This window comes from Canis lupus, chromosome 6, assembly GCF_048164855.1.
Source record: "Canis lupus baileyi chromosome 6, mCanLup2.hap1, whole genome shotgun sequence".
Classification (NCBI taxonomy): Eukaryota; Metazoa; Chordata; class Mammalia; order Carnivora; family Canidae; genus Canis; species Canis lupus.
Window position 1 is genome coordinate 9,723,673 of NC_132843.1, and position 24,894 is coordinate 9,748,566.

At 40.4% G+C, this 24,894-nt stretch overlaps 1 protein-coding gene across 2 annotated transcripts in view; it reads left to right on the forward strand.

Moving 5' to 3' along the window:
- Positions 1-23,814: 23,814 nt before the first annotated feature.
- The window catches only part of AKAIN1 (A-kinase anchor inhibitor 1), an 84,437-nt gene continuing 83,357 nt past the window's right edge, over positions 23,815-24,894 (forward strand). The window contains exon 1 of one of the 2 annotated variants that reach the window (XM_072828876.1): positions 23,815-24,152. The gene's annotated coding sequence lies outside the window, so the exon portion shown is untranslated. Of the gene's footprint in view, positions 24,153-24,380; positions 24,841-24,894 lie in introns of those variants that run through there. The other variant, XM_072828875.1, reaches the window with a different exon arrangement.

Genomic DNA, 24,894 nt, shown 5'->3' on the forward strand with positions numbered 1-24,894 from the left:
AGGTGTGAGTTTTATCACCATATAACTAAATTTAAAGAATAAATCCAGTTTGATAATATTTATCTTTTAACTGGTGGATTTAATTAGCACTTTTTATTTCTAATGCATTCATATTATTTCTACTATGATCTTGAGTCTTCCCTTAAGATTTTTCATTTCATCTTTTTTCTCCTGTTCATTTTCTGTTCAATACATATGTGTTCTCTAGTCCTCATCACCAACCCCTGTTCATTTCTTCCCTACTGTTTAAGAAATTGTAGCTTCTATTCATATTTTTTAGTGATTATCACTAACCATTTAACATACCCTAGGCTTAAATATAGAAGTTTCCAATGAAGTCTAAAGTTATTTGGAATCTCTATTGTGTTCTTGAATATAGTGAGGACATTAATTCATTTTAACTACCTATTCAAAACTTCTCCCATCAGTTATTATTATTATTATTATTATTATTATTTTTTTTTTTTTTTTTTTATGATAGTCACACACAGAGAGAGAGAGAGAGAGAGGCAGAGACATAGGCAGAGGGAGAAGCAGGCTCCATGCACCGGGAGCCCGACGTGGGATTTGATCTCGGGTCTCTAGGATCGCGCCCTGGGCCAAAAGCAGGCGCTAAACCACTGCGCCACCCAGGGATCCCCCCATCAGTTATTTTTTATAAAGTTTTGGATTTGCCTTTTTAAAAACATACAAAAAATTATCTTTTTAAACATTCAGTAGTAAATTAAATTTAGCAAATTAACTTATCAATTTTTGTTCTTACCATTGTTTAGTGATGGATGAACTTTCCCTTTAATTCATTTTATACACACACGCAGACACACACACACACGTTCTTAATAGTTCTTTTAGTGAGAGTCTGTGAATAGCAATCCTTCTTAATCTTTATACCCTTGGAAATGTCTTTACTTTGTTTTTCCTTTGGAATAACAGTTTAGCAGGGTATATAATTCCAAGTTATTTCCTTCAACACTTTGTGGACACAATTAAAGTGTCTCCTGGCACCTGTTGTGGCTGATATGATGTTTACTGTTAATCAACTAGTTATTTCTTTGCAGATAATTTGTCTTTTATCTCTTTGATTTTAAGTTTAATTCTAGATATCATAGTATAGACTCAATTTTTTTTTCAAAGATTCCATTCATCTAGTCTTGAGAGACACAGAGAGGCAGAGACACAGGCAGAGGGAGCAACAAGCTTCTCACAGGGAGCCCAATGTGAGACTCAATCCCAGGACCCCAGGATCATGACCTGAGCCAAAGGCAGATGCTCAACCACTGAGCCACCCAGGCATCCCTGGACTCAATTTTTCTTGCCTCTGGAGTGTACATTTGGCAGGAGGACTCATCTTTATTTAATAAAGGAAAATTGTATCCAGAATCTCCTAAATATTGCTTCTCCATCAATCTTTACATTCTGCTTTTATACAACTTCTCTCAGACACACACACACACACACACACACACACACACACACACTAGCTGTTCAGTCTTTACATTTCACAAATGCTTTTTCAAGTTTTGTTCTTATTTTGCTTAGCTCTATTGCTCTGAGCAATATTCTGGGTGAATTACTAAGTACTATCTTCCAATTCAGTAACTTGTTCATTTCCAAGTCATCATTTATGTCATCATTTGCATTGCTGCAGTTTTCATGTATATTAGTTTTCTATTGCTGTGTAATAAATTACCACAACCTTAGCACCTTAAGTCAACATACATTTATTATCTCAGTTTCAGAGGGCTAAAGGTCTGGGCACAGCCTAACTGGGTTCTCTGCTCACTATTTCACAAGGCTACAATGAAGGCATCAGCCAGGACTCTGATCTCACCTAAATCTCCAGGCTCTATTCCAAGCTCAGTGGTTGTAGGAAGAAAGGTCTTATGACTGAGGACTGAGGCCTTTGGCAACTACATGCTGCCTGCTGTTCACAATGATTTACTCTTTCAAGACCAATAGGAGAGCATCTCTGCTGTTTCTGATCTATTTAACATGGATCCTCTTTTAAATGGATCGCCTGATTAGGTCAGGCCCACCAAGGATAATCCCTTTGATTAACTCCAAGTTAACTGATTTGAGACCTAATTGAATATGCAAAATTCCTTCATTATTGGCATAGATTGTAATTTAATCATAAGAGTGATATCCCAACATATTCACAGATCTTATCCACACTCAAAGGGTGAGATTTATACAGGGCATGTGCACCAGGGGGCAAGAACCTTGAGGGCCATCTTATAATTCTGATTAACATGCTTGATTTTTTTTCTCAGAAATTATAAATGAACTATTTTTATATGCTTTTTAAATTTCTGCTTATTTCCTAATAATTGTTTTATTATAGTTTTTGAAATATAATTGACATACAATATGCTACATAGAATTAAATGTATAATTTGATTAATTGACATATATATTATATGAAACCATCACTACATAAAAGATCATGCACATTTCTATCACTATCAAAAACTTTATTGCAAATACAGCTTCTATGAATATTTGTATACAAGACTCTGTGTGGACATACGGCTTCACTCCTCTTGTATAGTCACCTAGGAGTGGATTGGCTATGTTGCATGGTGGATGTATGTTTACCTTTTAAGAAACCACCAAATTGTTTTCTAAAGTGGTTGTACCATTTAAAATTTCCATCAGCATTGTATAAGAGTGCTCATGCTTTGTATCCTTGTCAATACTTGGTGTTTTTCATTTTAGCCATTCCAGTAGGTGTAGTGGTATCCCTTTGTGGTTTTAATATGCAATTTCCTAATGATTAATGATTTAGAGCATCTTTTCATGCACTTTTGGGCTATCTGTGTATCTTTTTTTCCTTGGTAAAGCATCTATTCGAATCTATTCCTCATTTTTTTTTTATTGAGTTGTCTTGTTGTTTAGTTTATATATGCCAGAGACAAGTTCTTTTTCCTCCATCTCTCTTCTCTCATCCTAAGACTCCAATCTTACATATATGTTAATCTGCTTGGTGTTTCACGGATCCACTTACTTTTTCAGTCTTTTATCCATTCGATTTCATTTTGTGTCCACTTACTTTTTCAGTCTTTTTTTTTTTAATTTTTATTTATTTATGATAGTCACAGAGAGAGAGAGAGGCAGAGACACAGGCAGAGGGAGAAGCAGGCTCCATGCACCGGGAGCCCGACGTGGGATTCGATCCCGGGTCTCCAGGATCGCGCCCTGGGCCAAAGGCAGGCGCTAAACTGCTGTGCCACCCAGGGATCCCACTTTTTCAGTCTTTTATCCATTCGATTTCATTTTGTGTAGTTTCTATTTACTGTATTCTCAAGTTCACTAATCTTTTTTCTGTAGTATTTAATTTGTTGGTAACCACATCCAGGGCAATTTTTCATCTCAGATATTATTATTTTCACCTCTAGAAATTTGATTTGGGTTTTTTATACTTCCCTTCTGTTTTCTTACATGCTTAAGCTTTCCTCCACCTTTTGGAATGTAAATTTATAACAGTTGTTTTTAACACCCTTATCTACTAATTCCATCAGCTGTGTCACTTCTTTGTCTCTAAGAAAGTATTTTTCTCTTTGTTATGAATCATTTTTCTTGATTCTTTGTATGATTGATAATTTAAAAAAATGTATTAAGTACTTATTTTAATTCCAGCATAGTTAACATACAGTGTTATATTAGTTTCAGGTGTACAATATGATGTTTCAACAATTCTATACATTACTCAGTGCTCATCATGATAAGTGTACTCTTAATCCCTATCACTTATTTCATCCATCCCCCACCTACTCCCCTCTGGTAGCCATCAGTTTATTCTTTATAGTCAAGAGTCTTTTTCTTGGTTTGCCTCTTTCTCTCTCTCTGTCTTTCCTCTCTCTTTTTTCCTCTTTGTTTGCTTTATTTCTTAAATTCCACATATGAGTGAAATCATATGGTATTGTTTTACTCTGACTTATTTTGCTTAACATTATACTCTCTAGCTCATCCATGTTGTTGCATGTGGCAAGATTTCATTCTTTTTTATGGCTAAATAATATTCCATTATATATACACCCCGCCCCCAATCTTCTTTATCCATTCATCAGTTAACGAGTATTTGGGTTGCTTCTATAGCTCGGTTATTGTAAAAAGTGCTGCAATAATCATAGGGGTGATTATATCCTTTCATATTAGTGGTTTTGTATTCTCTGAGTAAATCAACAGTAGTGCAATTACTGTTTTGTAGGGTAGTTCTATTTTTAATTTTTTTTAAACTTTCAATTTTTTTTTAAGATTTTATTTCTTTATTCATGAGAGATGCAGAGATAGAGGGAGGCAGAGACACAAGGCAGAGGGAGAAGCAGGCTCCATGCAGGGAGCCCAATGTGGGACTTGATCCCAGGACTCCAGGATCACACCCTGGGCTGAAGGTGGCGCTAAACCACTGAGCCACCAGGGCTGCCCCTCTATTTTTAATTTTTTGAGGAACCTCCATACTCTTCCAGTGTAGCTGCACCAAGTTTGCATTCTGACTAATAGTGTATGAGGGTTTCTTTTTCTCCACATTCTTGATAACATTTGGTTCTTTTGCTGGTAACTTTTTAAAATCACATTCAAGACTGTGTAAATTTTACCTTATTGGATGCTAGACTTCTGTATTTCTTAAACTGCTTTGGGCTTCATTTTGGGGTGGAGTTAATTTACTGAATAGTTATATTTTTTCAAGGCTTGATTTGAAACTTTGTTAGATGGGTTCAACAAAGGACTAATGTGACTCCTCTGTGAGACAGTCACCCTGTAGATTTTCCTAGATGCCCCAAGTGCTGATCTTTCCACCCTGTCTGGTGGGAATATTCACTATCCCTAGCCCTCTGTGAGGTTCAGAGGTTGTTCTGTTTGCTTCTTTCTGGTAGTCTCTTTTCTAACCTCCATCGTTTCCTCACTCACACACATGGATCAGGACTCAGTGAAAGACCTGAGGGGATCCCTCAGCAGATGTCCAGAGCTTGCTCTTCTCTGCTACTCTGCCTTGTCAATACCAGCTGCGTTAGTCTCTGTCAATTCTAAACTTGGCTTTGATTGTTATGATTGTGTTCTCCCTCCCTACTCTGTCATTGCTGCCTCCAGGCAGCAAGCTAGGGCAATCATGGGGCTCATGAATAATTTGTACTGTGGCTTATAACTCAATACTACACATTATTCCAGGTTTGACTATTTTGAGTGTTTTCAAGATGGCTCCCAGGTCCTCTTGACAGGCCTATCTTTTAGTCATTTTGAACACTTCCTTATTTTCTAGCATTACAGGATGTTCCAGGGTCATCTTATATGTTCTCTGCTCCATCCCTGGAATCAGCCATTTCTCTCTGCTTCCTGTTATTGGAGAATGGTTTAAGAAATCAGGATCTGAGCACTGGGTGTCCATTTGCTTTTTAAAAGCAAATTTAATGAGCTACCAAGAGCCTAAATAAAACAATAATTTCCTGTTGATCTACATACTTTAACATGCAATGGTGGTATATAGTTGAATATTTTTAATGGCATTATGAAAATATGAAAATTTAAAAATGACAAGACTGTACAATTGAGGACAAGAATTAATTATAATTTGATTTAACAATAGTGTAACTTCTCACCTATTTGGTTACCAATTTTAATAGGTTGTGTATCAGGATATGAACAAAGTTGATTTTTAAATTTAAAATAATGTACTTTTATAGTAAATGGTAATTGAACATTAACTTATGGCATGTAATCTAAAATAATGTAATTTCCATGTTTTATTACATTAAATGAGAGTAATCACGGAATAGCATTATTTAGTAAAGATTAATTTGAACCAGAAAATTAACTCCTATACTCATAAATAATGTGCTTCAAAATTGTTTCCCATCTTTCACTTTTCATATCTTGTTACTGATCTACATCCTTTGATGCTATTAACAGTCACAAGTTCCTTCAGTTAACAGTTTTTCAGTTATTGATTTTAGAACCAGGATTAATCCCAACCCCACACTAGTTGACCATTATGAGTGTTGGGCTGGCTGAGAGACAGGGGCACCCAAAATGGCAGACATCTCAAATTGGGTCAAAATGGCTGATCTTCCTGCCAAGGCAGCCGTGACCACCATGTCGTCTCTAGTAAATAGAAGCCTAGATGGGAAAACTGAAACTTTCCATCCAGGACTTTCCAGCCAGGGACCATCCCCCATCGTCTGTACTATTCCCCTCCCCCAGCCAATCACCTAGGGACACAGTGTTCCCTTGCCAGACCCGGAACCAGTAAGGCTGTTATCTTGACACATTCCCAACCTTGAACTGGTGCTGTTATGACTCTAATCTTTCTTCATGTTACCCCCTTCTTTTACATCTGGTTTCTGGGCACCCTGTTTGACTCCCTAATTTCTGGATTCCTTCCTCAAACAAATTGTTGCTGGGACCATTGTTCTTACACAGTACTCTGGGTTGATGCGATCATACTACCTCTCTCAGGAGGAAGGGGGGCCTGAGTCTCATACACTGTATCTACTTTGAACTCATCTGATTTGGACTTGTATCATCCACTTTATTCATTTTACCACTTTCTTTCCCTTTCTCTTAGGATAGCATGCTCATTATCACTCATGCTTATTATCATTATCACACAAAATAAAACCCTTCAAAGCTCTCACTTAAGCCCTTTTATTAGATATTACTGTCTATTAATTACCCAAGGTATAAACCATCAAATTATCCTTCAGTGATTTCATCTTCTCATACCCAATCACCAAAGCCCGATGATTTTTTTTTTTAACAGCTAAATATTTCTTGTTTATGATTCCCACTAAACCTGTGGTCCCTACCCTAACATACTCTCCAGTACCTGCCCTCCACTCATCCATGAGAGGGATCCCTCTAAAATATAAATGTAGCCATGTCCTTTATGTGGGTCCTTGTCACCTTACAAGGCAAATTCATCCTGTTGAACCTGGCAGATCTAGCCCTCATCTACCACTACCTGCCTTCAGCTTTACATAACAGCCCTGCCCATTTGTTTCAACTCCCTGCAGATCCTCATGGTTCTTGCCTCCTTGCTTGGGCTTACGCCTTTTACTCTGCCCAGAATATCTCTTCTCTCCTTTTTTTTCCTGGGTCATCCCAAGTTTGAACTATTTTAAAAATGTCAGCTATTTGGTACTTGTCAATTTTCATTATAACCACACATCATCTCTATTTATATTTGATTTTTGTTTACATGGAGTCCTCTTAAAAATTAAGTGTTTGGCTTCATCCTAAGGAAAAATGCCTTTGAGATTCTACATTGCATGTGTTTATTTTTAAAAGTGCTAAAATGATGACTATTTAGTAAATTTGTCTATTTCTTTAAAAAAAAAAAAAAAAAACCACACTCCCCAACCCAGGCTCGACTTCCCTGACTTGGGCCACCTCTCCGAGTCACGGAACCTTGCTGGGGAGCGCTCCCCATTAAAGCACCCTCGAACCTACTGCCTGGCTCTGCCGGTTTTTTTAATTTCTCCACCATTCATTTGGAAAAAAAACCTAACAATGAGTGTCACAATTCTACAAGACGTCATAAATAGAGAGCATATCAGGAAAAGCAAAGCACAGTGCCTGAGCAATTGCTCAGTTGTCTGGAGCCTATTAAATGGATCTCCAAAAGAGAGATGTGTTTAAATATGTTTGCCCCCTCCCAGTATTTTTTTTTTAACTCAGCTTTACCAAATCTTAAATATTGTTTATAGTCCCACTAAGTTTCTTAATTTCCAGGAAATAGACTCAGTGACTTCAGCCCATCTTCTTTTTCATGCTTCGTAATCATTATAATTAGTATCTTCCATTTGGACCTTTGCTACAGCCTAATGTGTGCTTTATAATTTATCTTCTTTTATTCCACTAGGTTCCTTGGTTATTTATTATTTGTTTTCCTAACAAGTGAAGTTACTTGAGGCCTATAATTTATACATTTCTCCTTTTTATTAAATCCAGCCCTTAGCATTCTTAGGTTCTAATGGATCATTGAATATTTGTTGAAGAGAATTGATGTTCAAATATAGGGTTATTTATGACTTAAAAGATACGTGGCTCACACATTCTGGCAAATATACACATTGAATTCAATATTTGAGTTAGGAAAGTCTGAAGTCAAGGTGTCAGTAGGGCTTGTTCTAACTGAGGTTCTAGGAAAGAATATTCCTATGCCTTTCTCCTAATTTCTGGTGGCTGCTAGCAATCCTTGGCATTCTTTGGCTTGCTGCTACATCAATAAATTTCTGCCTCTGTTGTCATATGGCTTTCTTCCCTGTGTGTTTCTGTGTCTTCCTTTTATAAGGACACCAGTCATATTGGATTTAGAAGCCTATTCAGTATGACTTCATTGCAACCAATTAGGATTTCTGTTGCTATGGAAGATAACATTTGAGTTTCTGGGTGAACATGAATTTTAGGGGAACATTATTATTCAACCAAGTAAAGACCATTCTCCATTACTCCTTTTTTTTTTTTTTTTCTTTTCTCATTGTTTCTTAGAACTTTAATCAGTTACAAGATAAGCAGTGCCTGGTTATGTTCTTATTTGCTTTTGATGACCTTTTACAAATCATTTCTTATGTTTTTCTCATCATTCATGAATTATAAAATCATCAATAACTCATGAAGCTACATTATTTATTTTAAACATGCTCATTAGTCAAGCTTCATATATTTTCTTGGGCTTTTTGCTTGTCTTCTTTAATTATCCTGCTCTTTTTGGGCTTGTAGGAACTTCAAAGGTCAGTCAATGCATTTTTCATAACTTATAATAAAATTTTTTGGTTTCATTTTTAATAGGCCTTTCAAAAATGGAAAATATCTCTATCAGCCTATTCTTTTCCCATTTTGAAGACAACTGGAAAATCTACATGGCTTTTTTTTTTTTTTTTTTTTTTTTTTGATACAGGTATTTGTGGCTTCAAATAGCGAAGTCCAATGAGAAAAATGTGAGACATATACAATATTATATCATAAAAATGTCAATGCCACTTCTGCATCAAAATGAACAATGAATTTGACTTGACTGGATATGCTTCTTACTACTGTTCCCATTGTTGTAGGCTAACCATAGATTTTAAGATCTCTTCAGGTAAAAAAAAAAAAAAAAAAAAAAAATCTCTTCAGGTAAATCAAATGAGCTATTTGGGGAAATTAAACAAAATGTGTAATATGGCCAGTGTGGACAATACGCTGGAAGGGAGTAAGAACAGACTTAGGAGGGTGTTGGCATAATGCCATACTGCAGAGTGACAGTAAGCACCAGGGGACCAGCTGTGCCTGGGCACAGGAAGTGTGTCTCCCAATTCCATCCACAAAGAAAAAAGGATGTCCAAAGACTGGTGATATCTGACCAATCACATCATCTCCTTCTCCTCCCTTGGGGAGGAACATGAAGGGGGATATTGAAAAATGGAAAAGTAGAACCTCCAATATTCCTGACTGGGGAAAGATGAAGAAACACTTCCCCTATCCCATTTATTTGTAAGGCCGGCCATTTCTATCTCAAAAACATACCTCAAATCTATCCCCCTCTTTCTACCTTGGCCACTTCTACCTTAGGCCAAAACCCTTTCATTTTGCATTTTAAAAAATTATTTATTTATCTAAAAGAGAACTATCAGGGGAAAGGGCAGAGCGAGAAGGAGAAGAAGGCTCCCTGCCCAGTCTCCTTGTGAGGCTGGATCCTAGGACCCTGAGATCATGACCTGAGCTGAAGGCAGACACTTAACCTACTGAGCTATCCAGGTGCCCCATCCTTTCACATTTGAATTATTGCAATTCAGGGCTCTGCTGAGTGAAATCCAGACGAGAGGAGGTATGAGGTCCCATACTTGGAGTCTCCTCCAAGTCTATCAGAAGCCTTCATTATAGAGTGTTTTCCTAGGAATCAGCCAATGATGCTGCCTTATTTCCCTCGCAGGGCCTGCCCTATTGTGTATGCTTCCAAAGGTAGGTTCCCAGAAGGAAGAGAGGAAGGAAGAGAGTTGGCTCACACCTTGACCCCCAACCAAGCAGAATTTTTGCATGAATTCAGCATGACTAAACATCACTCCCTTTTCCTCTGTCATATGCAAAGTTTAGCATTAAGTCAGAGCCCAGATGTCCTGTCCCAGACTGGCAAACACCTGCCCATCCTACTCTGTCATTGCAATGTTTTTCTTCATCCATAATGTATCAGCTTGATAACATATGTATAGTTATCTACATCCTTCATTGATGCACCCTGTGGCTTAAAACAAAAATAAATGTATGATTGCAGTTTCCATGGGTCCTGAATGCAGAAGCAGCTCAGCTAGCTGCTCCTGGCTCAGGGTATTCCATGCAGTCAACATGTTGGCTGGGGCTGTAGGTATCCGAGGCTAGACTGGGCTTGCAATCTGCTGCCAAGATGGCTCCCTGGTGGCAAGTGTATGTTGACCACCCAAGGACCCAGTTGCTCACCACATGGGCTCCTGTCTATATGGCATCTGATTCTGCCTAGAGCTAAGGATCAGAGAGATAGCAATGTGAAAAGCCAGGATACCTTTCAAACCTAATCTTAGAATCCATGCACCATCACTCAGACACATTCTACTCATCAGAAGCGAATCACTAATTTTGGCTCACAAATAAAGGAAAGAGAACTAAACTCCACCTTTTGGAAAAAGGAGAGTCAAGGAATTTGGGGGCATAGTTTTAAGTCTCTATCCAAATGTAGCTTCTCTTTCTTTCTTTTTTTTTTTTTTTTCAATTTTTATTTATTTATGATAGTCACAGAGAGAGAGAGAGAGGCAGAGACACAGGCGGAGGGAGAAGCAGGCTCCACGCACCGGGAGCCTGATGTGAGATTCGATCCCGGGCCTCCGGGATCGCGCCCTGGGCCAAAGGCAGGCGCCAAACCGCTGCGCCACCCAGGGATCCCGTAGCTTCTCCTTCTGAAATCTGCTCCCTCCTTGCCAATTCAACCCCTTTGCCCTTTCCTTTTTTTTTTTTTTAATTTTTTAAATTTTTATTTATTTATGATAGTCACAGAGAGAGAGAGAAAGAGGCAGAGACACAGGCAGAGGGAGAAGCAGGCTCCATGCACTGGGAGCCCGATGTGGGATTCGATCCCGGGTCTCCAGGATCGCGCCTTGGGCCAAAGGCAGGCGCCAAACCGCTGCGCCAACCAGGGATCCCCCCTTTGCCCTTTCCAAGCCTCACCTCCCCACTCACCCACCCCAAATACACCCACATTCTCCGATCTATTTCTGGTGTCAGTTAGAATTGGTTTGGGCTGTAGAAACAGGAAAGTGCAAAATAGCAGTCGCTTAAGTAACAGTAGATGTTTATTTCTTTCGGGCTGTAAAAAAAGTTTGGAAGCAGGCAGTCCAAGGCTGGTAAGGTTGTGCCTTCATCCTCACAGAGCTGGGCTCTGGTGACTCCAGGTTATGATCCTCATCCTCATGGTCTGGCATATGGGTTAGGGTTCCAGTTATCACAACCGAAATCCAGGCACTGGGACCAAAGGAAAGTAGGAAGGAAAAGTGTGCTAACAGCCATTTAAGAATTTTCCTGGAAGCTACAATACTGCCTCCATCTCAATGGTCAGCACTTAGCTGCTTGTAAACACATGATACAAATCATGGGGGCATATGAATAAGGAAATATGGTGAATGAAGTCTTTATTTGTAGATGGCCATATGCTCAGTTAAACAATCAGTTTTCTTGCTAAGGAAGAAAGAATGAATATTGGTCACAGCAAGTATTCCTTTGGCTATGCAAATGTCTCAGGGCTATTTTTCCCCACATGGGGCTGCTTCAGTTCTCATTGTGTGGCAGTTGACATCCCCCAGACCTAATGATTCAAGACAAAGCAAGAACATACACACACAGAAAAAATTCACTCCTTCCCCAAGTGAGGCAGCTTCTAAATCGGAGTTCCTGCATCCTGCTCCAAGTCCAGTCTCTGTATCATATGCAGTCTCTTCCTTTAGGTTATACATCGCTTCTTATGATGTGAAAGCATATAAATTAAAAGATGTACATGGATACAGAAACAAGATATCACAATAAAATTCCCACTTGGGAAAGGCAAGGAGGAGAAACTGGCCTCAGTCACTGGTCATATCAATTATCAAATATCTCTGAGCAGAAGGTGAGCACCCTCTTGTAAAGGAGTGAATTCTTAGCTTAGTTCACTTGGTAGTCTCTGATTAAATTCTCTTGTCCATTGTCCTTTTAGGTCCCTGTCTCTGCTTTCTGGACATCATATTCCATAGCTGCATCTGAAGTCAGCCCTGGAGCAGAGGCCCTTTGTGGTTTTTGCAGTTTTTAAAGTATTCTTCTTGCTGGTGTGGGTTTTCAGACTCAGGAATTCTCTTTTCTTTTCTTTTTTCTTTTCTTTTCTTTTCTTTCTTTTCTTTTCTTCTTTTCTTTTCTTTCTTTTCTTTTCTTTTCTTTTTTTTTCTTTCCTTTCCTTTTCTTTTCTTTCCTTTTCTTTTCTTTCTCCTTTTTCTTTCCTAGTTTGGTCACAGGTCAGGGTTGAAATGTCTTTTATGAAAAAGTTTCTTTAAAATTTGATAATTGGGATCCCTGGGTGGCGCAGTGGTTTGGCGCCTGCCTTTGGCCCAGGGCGCGATCCTGGAGACCCGGAATCGAGTCCCACGTTGGGCTCCCGGTGCATGGAGCCTGCTTCTCCCTCTGCCTGTGTCTCTGCCTCTCTCTCTCTCTCTCTGTGACTATCATAAATAAATAAAAAATTAAAAAAAAATAAAATTTGATAATCTTCTTATCCATTTGCTTTTAGTTAGTTCCAAGTGTATTAGTAACCACATATAGTGTCTTAGATAATTTTTAAGCCTGAAGACAGGACTTTTATGTACAGACCTCTAGGCTCTGCGTATTCTCCCCTTTGCCTCCCCCAACACCACAGCTCTTCAAAAGATGTTGCCAATCCTGAGACATTCTGAAATAATAGACAGAACTTGGTCTTTGCCAGTGGTCTAGGTCCTACTGACTGGCAATTGCTTAATGGAAATACCCAAGAAAGGCTTGAGCTTGGGGTACTTTAATCATATTAGTGGCAAAATATTCCCCTATGCAAAATACACGCTTATATTATATTATATTATATTATATTATATATATCTTAATGAAATAAAGGATGTGTAACACACAACTGACAAATAATGATACAATATACAATATTCTGTATTGCAAATTCCTTATAGCCAGTTGATTCTTGCAGAATGCTTTCTTTGATTTTTACTTTAGGTCTCTTTTCCATAGCCAACCCATAGTTGTAATCGATGAACAATTGTAATTCCAACATGAACATTGGTTGATAGTTCTTTGTTAATGAGTAAAAGGAACGGGAAATAGTGTAGAGGTAATTTGGAACTTCAATTGTTTGTCAGTGGGATGACATCTTGTCAGTTGTGGAACTGGGTAAGTTTCTGCATTTTGGGAGAATATTTCTGTATTTTTTTTTTTTTTGTATTCATGATGTAATGGCTATAGATAAAACATAGTTTAAGTTTTAACCTGCATTATTATTTTCTCTATCACTTTCTTAAGTGTGGCAATCAGCAAAACAATAACTCATACTGTTTGTCAGTTTCCATGGTATAAACATTCTTAGAACAGTTGATTTCAAGTTCCTAGTGGCAACTGAAACATAATAGATTTCCAGTAGACACAATAAACACAAACAACCTTAAGAACATAAACAGTAGTGAAATGGAGTAACTAAGAAGTCATGCATTTTCAGAATTTATTGTCATTGTTTTAATATAATTTAATTATAACAATTTAATCTTAAATAATGGCTATATTTAACAACTGGCCTGCCAAATTCCTGAAAATGTACAGTAGACTCCTGTAAGCTGGTTAAGAGGGGGCTGTAGCACACACCTGACTCTGTCCTCGGCTTTAATCTTAGGCTTGGCCATAAGATTTGCTTGGCCAATGCTAGATATTTAATGTATCTTGATTTTTAAGTCATTTGACCAAATCATAAGATGTGCACCTTGATATAATGGAGAAACATGACATGGTGGTATAATTAAGTGGATTTGCAGGCATTTGACACTGTTGAGTGTAGCAATCTGCCCTTTGCCTATTCTCCCACAGTGTTCCTAGTCACCCCCAGATTTGTTGAGCTATCTCCAGTTCCCTAAATGTATCACATTCTCATACCTCTGGGTTTGGGAAATACAAATCCTTTGCCTAGACCAACGCTCTTCTCCTTCCCTCATGCTTACTCATCCTTCCCTTGTCAGCTTTGGCATCTGTCTTAGGAAGTCATCTTTGGCTCCCTGTCCTAGTCAGCTGGGGCTGCTATACCAAATGCTGCAGAATGGGTGGCTGAGAAAAGAAACATTTATTTTTCACAGCTCTTGAGGCTGGGAAGTCCAAGATTAAGGTGCCAGCAGATCTTAGGTCTGGTGAGGGCCTGCTTCCGGGTTTACAGATGGCTATTTTTGTGTTGCATCCTCACAGAACAGAGAAGAAGCAAGATCTTGTGCCTCTTCTTCCAACGGCTCTCATCTCATTTACAAGGACTCTACCCTCATGGTCTAATTACCTACTAATACCACGACACTGAGAGATAGGATTTTATTTTGGAGGGAACGTAAACATTTACTCCACAATACCCTCCAAGGCTGAGGTTAGGGGGCCCCCCTTTGTGTTACTACCATCACACTCTTCCTACCTCCCCACTGCAGTCCTGCATTACAGTGGTCTGTTTCTTTGTCTTCCCAGCTGTAAGCTCCTTGAGAGGACTGTTTTGTTCATAATTGTGCCTTCGGCACCTAGCACACTATATGATATATAATTGTCTGATGACTAATACTGTGAGCACTGCATATTACAGGGATGTTTGCTGCCTCTTTTCAGAACTTACTAACGGTATGGAAAACATAAAACAAATTTATCAATTTTGTATATAAAATATGGAGGATGATAGAATCAAAATTCAAAGATTCAAAAAGACTTCACCAGGCTATGAGAACAGAGTGGAACTAACAAGGTGAAATTATAGACGTACATTTAGGTTCATATGGTGCAGTGGTGCTCACTCAAAGCATGGCACAGATGGATGTGAGGGAAATGTAATTACAAACAAAAGCTCTTGTTAACCTAGGAAAGCTGTCCATAAAATAGAAGAGAAAGAAAACAGTTTTATTATTGAATAAATATTAAATCAGAACGTGATGTGGATCACAGGTAAGCTGCTAAAACGATAGCAAAGACAGAAAAAAAAATCCCATCCAAATTTTAGGCACACAAATAAAACCATCACATCCATGTTCTCAAGACAAATAGTAACTGATTCTCAAGTAAGAGGACTAATTGTTTCATACAAAGGAAAAATAAACTTCTCATACATTATGACAGAAGGTGGGTTTGTGATTTGGAGCCAGGTCCCTTCTGAAGATAGGCTCCGATTCTCCCAGCAAACTGGGAAATAGGGGTACTGTCTTCCCTGATGATTACATTTCAAAGTGATGGTTCCAGGTCCCATTTCAAAGAGAAATTCCTGGATTGTTAAGTGAACAAAGGGCCTATGTATCTTTTAAAAAGTTTCCCGCACATTTCATGAGGCAGAGATAGAATGTACAATGACAAATTTTCTTTTTTGTTTTTTTTATCATCTCTGCAGAAGTGCCTTCATATGTGTAATGGCCGTATAAATACCTTTCACGGACCGACCATGATTTGTATCGGAAATCTCTATTTTTTAATATTTATTTAAGTATAGTTGACACACAATGCTACATTAGTTTCGGGGCTACAACTTAGTGATTCAACAATTCTGTACGTTACTCAGGTTCTCCCCACGAGAAGTGTAATCACCATCTGTCCCCATACAAAGTTATTACAATAGTACTGACTCTATTCTCTAGGCTGTACTTTTTAAATTCCTGTGACTTATTTATTTTATTTTATTTTTTGGAGTTCGATTTGCCAACAAATAGTATAACACCTAGTGCTCATCCCATCAAGTGCCCCCCTCAGTGCCCATCACCCAGTCACCCCATCCTCCCACCCACCTCCCCTTCCACTACTACCCCTTGTTCATTTCCCAGAGTTGTTTGTTTGTTTGAATATTGTTTTATTGGAGTAATGACAAATTTTCTAAAGTGAATGCTCTCTTTTTTTCCTTTGCACCAGGGAAAATTAAATATTTTTCTTTTTTTCTAATTTGTTTTATCCTTATGCCTACAGCATCAGCATCACCTAAGAACTTTAATTGGAAATGCAAATTTTCAGATGCCAACCCAGGCCTGCTCAATCAGAAACTGGCTATCAGACCTAGCAATCTGCGGTTTTTAATCATCTCCTCAGGTGATGCTGATGCTGCCTCACGTGTGAGAATCACTGCAGAGGACTGCTGACAGCAGGCCATTTGAAAAGGGTCTAGGGAAGATGAAGGATTTTATTTTACTTGAATAGCTATCTGCAGCTTTCATTACTTGTTCTGCTAGAGAATTACCTTCAATTAATTGGCAAGAAATTAAGATGTCTGAAATAAAGCTATTAAATGAACCTAACTTTAGCTAAGTTAGTCAAATCTTAACAACTTGCATGAGAGGGAAATGAAAGCAAAAGCATTACCAAAAATAATTATGCTCATTTAGCTCAGAGTACATTCTCTAATTTAATATACAAAGAGTTGTCTGATTTTCTGGCAACTCACAAAATGCTCAGAATAGTAAAGCTATAAAAGCCAAACTCGAGAGAAAATAAACAATTGTGCAATTTATTCCCCATGGATCCCTTCTTAGTTCACCTGGCTCTCTAGGAAGGGTGGGGCAAATCTATCTTTTATCAGTATTCCTCAATTTTGGAGGTAAACTTGGAATCACTTGAAGATAAAAAGACACACTGTCAGAGGGAAGGGTCTCCAAAGCAGCAGGTGAGGTGAGAGTTTTACTCTCATGAACAGAGATGAGGAAAGCTTGAGGTTGGAGGTTGCCGGTACACTGGAAACTGTCCACTGTGGCCGTCAGTGAACGTGGGCCTGAGGACTCATAGTCACATTACTTGTGCATGCTTACAATTTGTGTCTGTTTCTTTATTTGAGAGACCTGCAAATAGACAGTAAACTGCAAGAGGGTAAAGAATGTTACCTTTGTGTTCTGGAGAATTGTCAAGGTCAAGAACAGTGTTTTGCATATTGCTGGTGCTGAATTAATTTTTGTTGAATTAATACAGTTCTAGGAAAAAATCATAATTCTTAAAGGAAAGATAATTTTAGTTTTGCTGTCAGATTCTTTTTTGGGGGTCTTAAGACTACAGAGCACGTAACAGAGTTGAAAGCTAACTGTTTTGTGATAAAGCAATGCGCAGACCGGTTATATCTTGTTTTAGTCTCACATTTGACCCCTCTAAATTTAAGTTCATTGGTGTCAAATGTGCCTTCTGACATAAATTTGTAGTGTGAAGAGCAGAAGATGAAAACATCTAAAGGTGCTAAGTGAAGTTTTTTTGTTTTGTTTTGTTTTTTTTCTTTTCCTTTTTTAGCTTATAGTATTTTGTAGTTTGCTGCTACTCAGAGAACTTTAGAAAATTGCAATGGATTTTCAAGCCAATAATTACATGATTTATACAAAAACATCTTTTAAATTCTTCAGTTGAATGTTACTGCTGTGTTGATCCTGTGTATTTGTGCTCAGTCATCATACTAAGAACCTTCTAAAGCTAAGCCCCTAATATTAACTCTGAAGTGGCCGTGGAGACTGGTCAATAAATTCATTCTCCTCAGCGAGGTTTCACAGAAGGGCCAATGGATGAAATGAGAATGAATTGCTTTGCCTCTTCTCCTGTTGAAGCTAGGCAGGATTGTAAAAGTGCTTATACTTTAAAATACTTTGGTCTCTATTGGAGGGAAGGTGCTGTGATTCTGAATGGTCAAATAGGACTACTTTGGAAGTCTCAGGAATTGCTATTTAGGGCAGCATTCACACAATTATTTATGTAAAATATACAAGATGCATAAACTTTGATTTATGGCTATAACTGTAAAGTTTAATTTTCTCCTTTAAGAGAAATGATGGGCAGAAAATTAACACTTGTGCTGCATGTGGTTTAGTGAAATTAGAACAACTCTGACCTCCTTGTTTACTAACCATGTATCCGTACGTCAGTTTTCTGCACTGCTAGCTCGTGTGTAAAAATCTCCCTTTCAATATCGTTTATGAAGTCACTTGTGTGTCTAAATTCCTCCTAAGTACTGCCTTTTGTCTAGGGGTGGGAGGGGAAAAGGGAGTTTCAGAGACTCAGCTGAAGTTCTAGCACGGAGATGGAGGTGAATTGTTTGGAGCAGTTTGAAATGTCTTTCACTTAAGGAGTCTGCTTTGAGAAGTCTTTTTTTTCCTTTTTCTTCATGTCATGTGTTTTTATTGGAAACTGTTTACCATGACTTCTGTTTGGTAGCCACTTTTTGTTCTTTTACTTTTTATTTATATTTTTTATTATTTAATCCAAGTATAATTAACATACAATGTTATACTAGTTTCAGATGTACAATAGAGTGATTCAATAATTCTATACATTACTCAGTGCTCATCACAATAGTGTATTCTTACGAGTAATAGTGTATTCTTACTCTTTAAAGAACAGTCCTTTATACTTCAAATTTAACCCGCTCCTGAAAGACAGCCCTAATAAATTGGTTTCTGTGGCCACTGAGACAAATAGCATTTCTTATGCCAAGCCTTCCTGAGGAAGTCCATCTCAAGTAAGGCTGGTGGCATTTGATTTCTTAGGAGCTCTGGATATTCCTGTGATAGACTCTCTCTCATATGTCCTTAGGCCATGGACCTGCCTCTGTCCATTGATCCCATCATAGATATATTGCAGTTAAGCTAGAAGGAGCTGGACAGGACAGTTAACACCAGGTAAATGGAAAATCTGGCATTAAAAAGCAATATGAGGAGGGATGCCTGGGTGGCTCAGAGGCTGAGAGTCTGCCTTCGGCTCAGGGTGTATTCCCGGGGTCTGGGATTGAGTCCCGCATCAGGCTCCTTGCAGGGAGCCTGCTTCTCTCTCTGCCTATCTCTCTGCCTCTCTCTGTGTGTCTTTCATGAATAAATAAATAAATAAAATCATTTAAAAAAGGCAATATGAGGAGCTCCACATGAAATGCCTAGAGATGGGAAAAATTCTGGATGGATTTATAAGAACTCTATCCCCAGTGACAGAGGAAGCAAAACAGAAGGAACGTGCCAAAGCTGAAATCTAGGTCTGAAAGAAAAAGATCAACTTACTATAGACACGAACTCTATGAACACATCATTCTCTGAACTTTTCAAGAGACTTGAAAAGCAGGTGATTAAAGACTATCCCAAGAATGAAGAGGTATACTGAGACCTAGGAATAAACCTAATCAAAGGGGTAAAGATCTATACCCTAAAACCTACCGAACGCTTCTGAAAGAAATTAAGAAAAACACAGAGATGCAAAAACATTCCATGCTCATGGATTGGAAGAATAAATACTGTGAAAATGTCTATGCTACCCAGGGCAATGTACACATTCAATGCAATCTCTATCAAGACACCATAGACTTTCTTCACAGAGTTCGAACAAATAATCTCAAGATTTGTGTGTAATCAGAAAAGACTCCAACCAAATAGCCAGGGGAATATTTTTTTTTAAAGATTTTATTTATTTATTCATGAGAGACAGAGACAGAGGCAGAGACACAGACAGAGGGAGAAGCAGGCTCCATGCAGGGAGCCTGATGTGGGATTCGATCCTAGGGACTCGATCCTGGGGACTCCAGGATCATACTCTGGGCCAAAGGCAGGCGCTAAACCGCTGAGCCACCCAGGGATCCCAAGCCAGGGGAATATTGGAAAAGAAAACCAGAGCTGGGGGCATCACAATGCCGGATTTCGAGCTGTACTACAAAGCTGTGATCATCAAGACAGTGTGGTACCGGCACAAAAACAGACACACAGATCAATGGAACAGAATAGAGAACCCAGAAATGGGCCCTCAATTCTATGGTCAACTAATATTCGACAAAGCAGGAAAGGCTATCCATTGGAAAAAGGACAGTGTCTTCAATAAATGGTGCTGGGAAAATTGGACAGCCACGTGCAGAAGAATGAAACTAGACCATTCTCTTACACCATACACAAAGATAAACTCAAAATAGTTGAAAGATCTAAATGTGAGACAGGAATCCATCAAAATCCTAGAGGAGAATACAGGCAATAGCCTTTTTGAAATCGGCCACAGTATCTTCTTGCAAGATACATCTAGAAAGGCAAAGGAAACAAGAGCAAAAATGAACTATTGGGACTTAATCAGGATAAAAAGCTTCTGCACAGCAAAAGAAATAGTCAACAAAACTAAAAGACAACCTACAGAATGGGAGAAGATATTTGCAAATGAAGTATCAGATAAAGGGCTAGTATCCAAGATCTATAAAGAACTTATTAAACTCAACACCCAAGAAACAAAACATACCATGTAATGGGAAGAAGACATGAACAGAAATTTCACAAAGAAAATCTACACGTGGCCAACAAGCACATGAGAAAATGCTCCACATCATGAAAACCACAATGAGATCCCACCTCACACCAGTGAGAATGGTGAAAATTAACGAGACGGGAAACAACAAATGTTGGAAAGGATGTGGAGAAGGGAGAGCCCTCTTGCACTGTTGGTGGGAATGCAAACTGTTACAGCCACTTTGGAAAACTGTGTGGAGGTTCCTCAAGATGTTAAAAATAGAGCTGCCCTATGACCCAGCAATAGCACTACTGGGTATTTACCCCAAAGATACAGATGTAGTGAAACACTGGGACACCTGCACCCCAATGTTCATAGCAGCAATGCCCACAATAGGCAAACTGTGGAAAGGGCCTCAGTACCCATTGAGAGATGAATGGATAAAGAAGCTGTGGTCTATATGTACAATGGAATATTACTCAGCCATCAGAAACGACGAATACCCACCATTTGCTTCAATGTGGATGGAACTGGAGGGTATTATGCTAAATGAAATAAGTTAGTCAGACTTATCATATGGTTTCATCATATGGTTTCACTCATATGGGGAATATAAGAAATAACGAAAGGGATTATAAGGGAAAGGAGGAGAACTGATTTGGAAAAATTAGAGAGGGAGACAAACCATGTGAGACTTCTAACTGGAAAATGAACAAAGGGTTGTGGAAAGGGAGAGGGTGGGGGTTGGGGTAATGGGCACTGAGAGGGGGCACTTGATGGGATGAGCACTGGGTGTTATACTGTGTTGGCAAATCGAACTTCAATAAAAACAAATGAAGAGGTAGACTGAGGGCTACATATTATTAATTGAAATGGAAGGCCAAAGATACCAAACATTAGAGTCCCACACAGAAAAGCAACTCAATCTAGCAGATACGGAAATTGCTCAGGTCTGGAAGAGAGGGCCTCAGTGGCCTGTTGGCCTTCTAGGTGAGATTGGTACCGGGCGGATGCAGAACTGTTCCCTGGAGACCATGCAGCAGAAGGCTAAAGAAAATGAAGTGATCATGAACTGATCTGTTATGATCTGATTTTGGAGGTGGAAAAATCTGATGTGGAAGTCACTGACCTGTGGCCTCTCCCCACTGCGATCTCTGTGTGTAACTGTAAGCAAGCTTCATGTACTTTCTTCTCTCAATTTTTAGTGAAGATCTCAGTGATCCTCAAAAAAAAAAAAAAAAAAGGCTATAGAAAAGTATATTTTGACTTCTGAGTTACATTTTTTCAGCCATATTTGACTAATTAAATGTTGATGCAGAGCTTTTATAATGAAGTTTTTGTATCCTATCAAATATGTGCTCTTGTGAGGTTTGTTGAAAAAAAATTTTTGGTGCCATAACTAACAGATTTTTTTCTCTGTGGGAAAAAATACTGCTTTGAATTATCGATCAATATATCCAAGATTTTTTTGTTGTTGTTAGTACATGTGTGCTACTAAAACATACTGGAATATAAGAGATCACGTTGAGGGGCCCAGTTTTCTTACACAATGCCTGTAATGCTAACTGGCAATAACTGTTATAGCCTGTCTTTTAATTTATCTTGCAAAGATATTATTAGAGGTTTTTACTATGGTCTGGAGATATATAAATTGCCCATGAAAAAGGCAGCGATGAGTTTTTCTTAATAGGAAGATGTCTAACCAGGAATTCAGTAAGATAATTCAGTGAGACCATATTACCCACCAGAATGATAAACTCACACTCATTTAAGGAAAGGCTTTACAGATTTTCCTCCTAGAGGGTTTCAAGAACCCCTTTGTTTAAATGGTCTTGGATCCTCCTTTTTCTTCCCTTTGGTCCCATAAGAGAATCACAGAATTTTGAATCTAATTTTAATAATCAAGTAATGTCTTTAATTATACAGGGAAAACAGAGGTAAAAAAAAAAAAGTAAAGTAATATATCCCCCCCCCCCAAAAAAAAAGAAAGAAAGAAAAAGAAAAAAAGAGTGCTGTCATTTAATGTAAAGGAACAGTCATGTGGCTAAAGCTCGAAGAATGCACCATCCCCATTTTTTTTGGCCACAAGTCATATGCATCTTTAAAAACACCACCTTCACAGAATCAGTAATAAACCTAAAAACTGTTCAAGTGGTGTTCTTTCTCCTTTGTAAGCTGCATGTTTTTAACGTATAAATTATGGGGCAAAGGGGAATCCCTGGGTGGCTCAGCGGTTTAGCGCCTGCCTTTGGCCCAGGGCGGGAACCTGGAGTCCCGGGGTCGAGTCCCGGGGTCGAGTCCCACGTCGGGCTCCCGGTGCATGGAGCCTGCTTCTCCCTCTGCCTCTCTCTCTCTCTCTATGTCTATCATAAATAAATAAATCTTTAAAAAAAAAAAAACAAAAAACTATGGGGTAGAAAGTTAAAAAGTCCATAAAACAAGAATCCAATATGCACTCTTTACACACAAAAACATGTTTTACCAGACTTAGGAGAAAAAAAAAATCGTGTTGCTGAGGCCACATATTTTGTCTCATTCATTCGTTTCTCCTGGAACACCTAGTACTGGGCCTATGGTGATGCAAGACACACATGTTTAAGGCCTTAAATGTAAAATAGTTTTTCCACGTAGTGTCCAACGCCTGGTTTTCTCTGCCCCAAAGGCACAATCTGTGAGGCTTGTGGTTTCAGAAGAGAAAATGAAGGATGGAACCAGTACGGAAAGCTGGTTCCTGGGGCAGAAATGTCATTTTGGCTGCCGGGCACAGCAACCCCGGAGGGGTCTCCCGCCTCCCGGCCGGAGCCAAGCACCTTCCACGGGGGTGTGACGCACGCAGGCGGCGCGCCGCAGTCTTGGGAGACGGCAGGTGCAGCGGCGTGATTCTGGGTGCTCCGCTCAGGTCCCACAGGTCGCCTGCCAGTGGCCGGGCTGCCGGGCAGGGTACAAAGGCAGGGGGGTCGGCGAGAACAGGCGGCGGCCGAGCTTCCCAGCAAGCGTCAGGGCCTGGAGCGGGGAACTGCAGGGCTTCGTGGGTCGAAGGCAAGAGCCGCGGCTCCAGCCGGCCGCGCCCACACGAGGGGCCCCTGCCGGCCCGTCTCCCACCCGCTTCGGCGCTCCCCCTCGGTGCGATCCGAACGTCGCCGTGAGGGTGTCGCTGGAGAACCTGGCCTGGAAGAGGTCGGGCGGAGTCACAATCAAACGATTCGGGAGGAGCCGCCGGGCAGGCCAGCGGACGCACCTGGACCCGCAGCGCGGCCCGGTCCCACCGCCGCCGCCGCCGCCGCACCTGGTCCGCGGGCTCCCAGGCGCCCCCGCGCGTGCGCGGCCTGAGTCTGCGTCGGGAGGTCCAGCCTCGGGACCGCCGGCGCCCCGCCCCCGCCGGGCTCCGCTCCTTCCGCTGCGCTGCCGGAAGTGCGTGTCGGCCTCGGGGGCGGGCCGCCGCCGGGAGAGTCGTCGCGATGCGGCTCCGCGGGTCGGCCCCTGCCAGCGCCGGACGTCCCGGCTTTCCCGGACTAGTGGTCGGAGGAGGGCGGACCCGGAGCCCTGGAGCCGGCGGGCGGGAGCGAGAGGAGGAAGCCCGGCCGGCAGACGGGCGCCGGGGTCGGCGGAGGGATCTGGGGCCGGGGCGGCGCGCGTGAACCCCGGGCAGTTCCTTCCGCGGGTGCGCGCGCAGGTGTTTAAAGGGAAGGCGGCCGCGGGGGCTGCGGGTTCCTCCGCTCGCCCGCGAGGTACTGTGGTCCCGATGCTTAGGGGGTGCGGTCCGCTGCTCTGGCTCTTCACGTGAAAGCCTGACAGCTGCAGGTTGCCGATTCTAATGAATCTCTCCGTGCCTCCCGAGGAGACTCCACCGGGGCGGGACGGGCCCTGGAGCAGCAGCTCTCTCTTCTGCCCCGCGCCTTGCAGAATCTCGTGCAATCTTTCCGACTCTGAAGCCCATGCTGGTTTTTGTTTTTTTTTTCCCCCTTCCTTTTTTTTTTTTTTTTTTTTTTCTGGAGGTCAGAGGCAGCTCAGAGAGCACACAGACTTCGGCTACAAAATGGGTGGACTCCTGGGAGGATGCTACCTCACTGTCAGGGCTTCGGACATGAACTTTAAACATGAGGTGGTGGGCAGGGTTCATAGATGGGAAAGGACCGTGTCTCGAGGAATGCCTCCTGTAGTTACGGTGGTGAAGGGAATGTATGTATACCGTCTGCTTCAGTTCAGCCACTATTTACAGTGCGGGTCGTGAGCACTGCTGCTCTCCTGTCGCAGGCTCTGCTCGGACCCCTTTCCTACCCAACCAGTCTCAGTTTTTTTTTCCATCAGTGTTGTTTATAGTAGGTAAAGAAAGCTTCAAGTAAAGTAACATTTGCTAATGAAACTGCAGGCATCAAATTCTGTTGCAGTACTTTCAAAAGCAGAATGCTAAACTAGGTGAGTTTCGACGTCTTATCACCTGAAGTATATGTACCTTGAGAAAGAGAAATA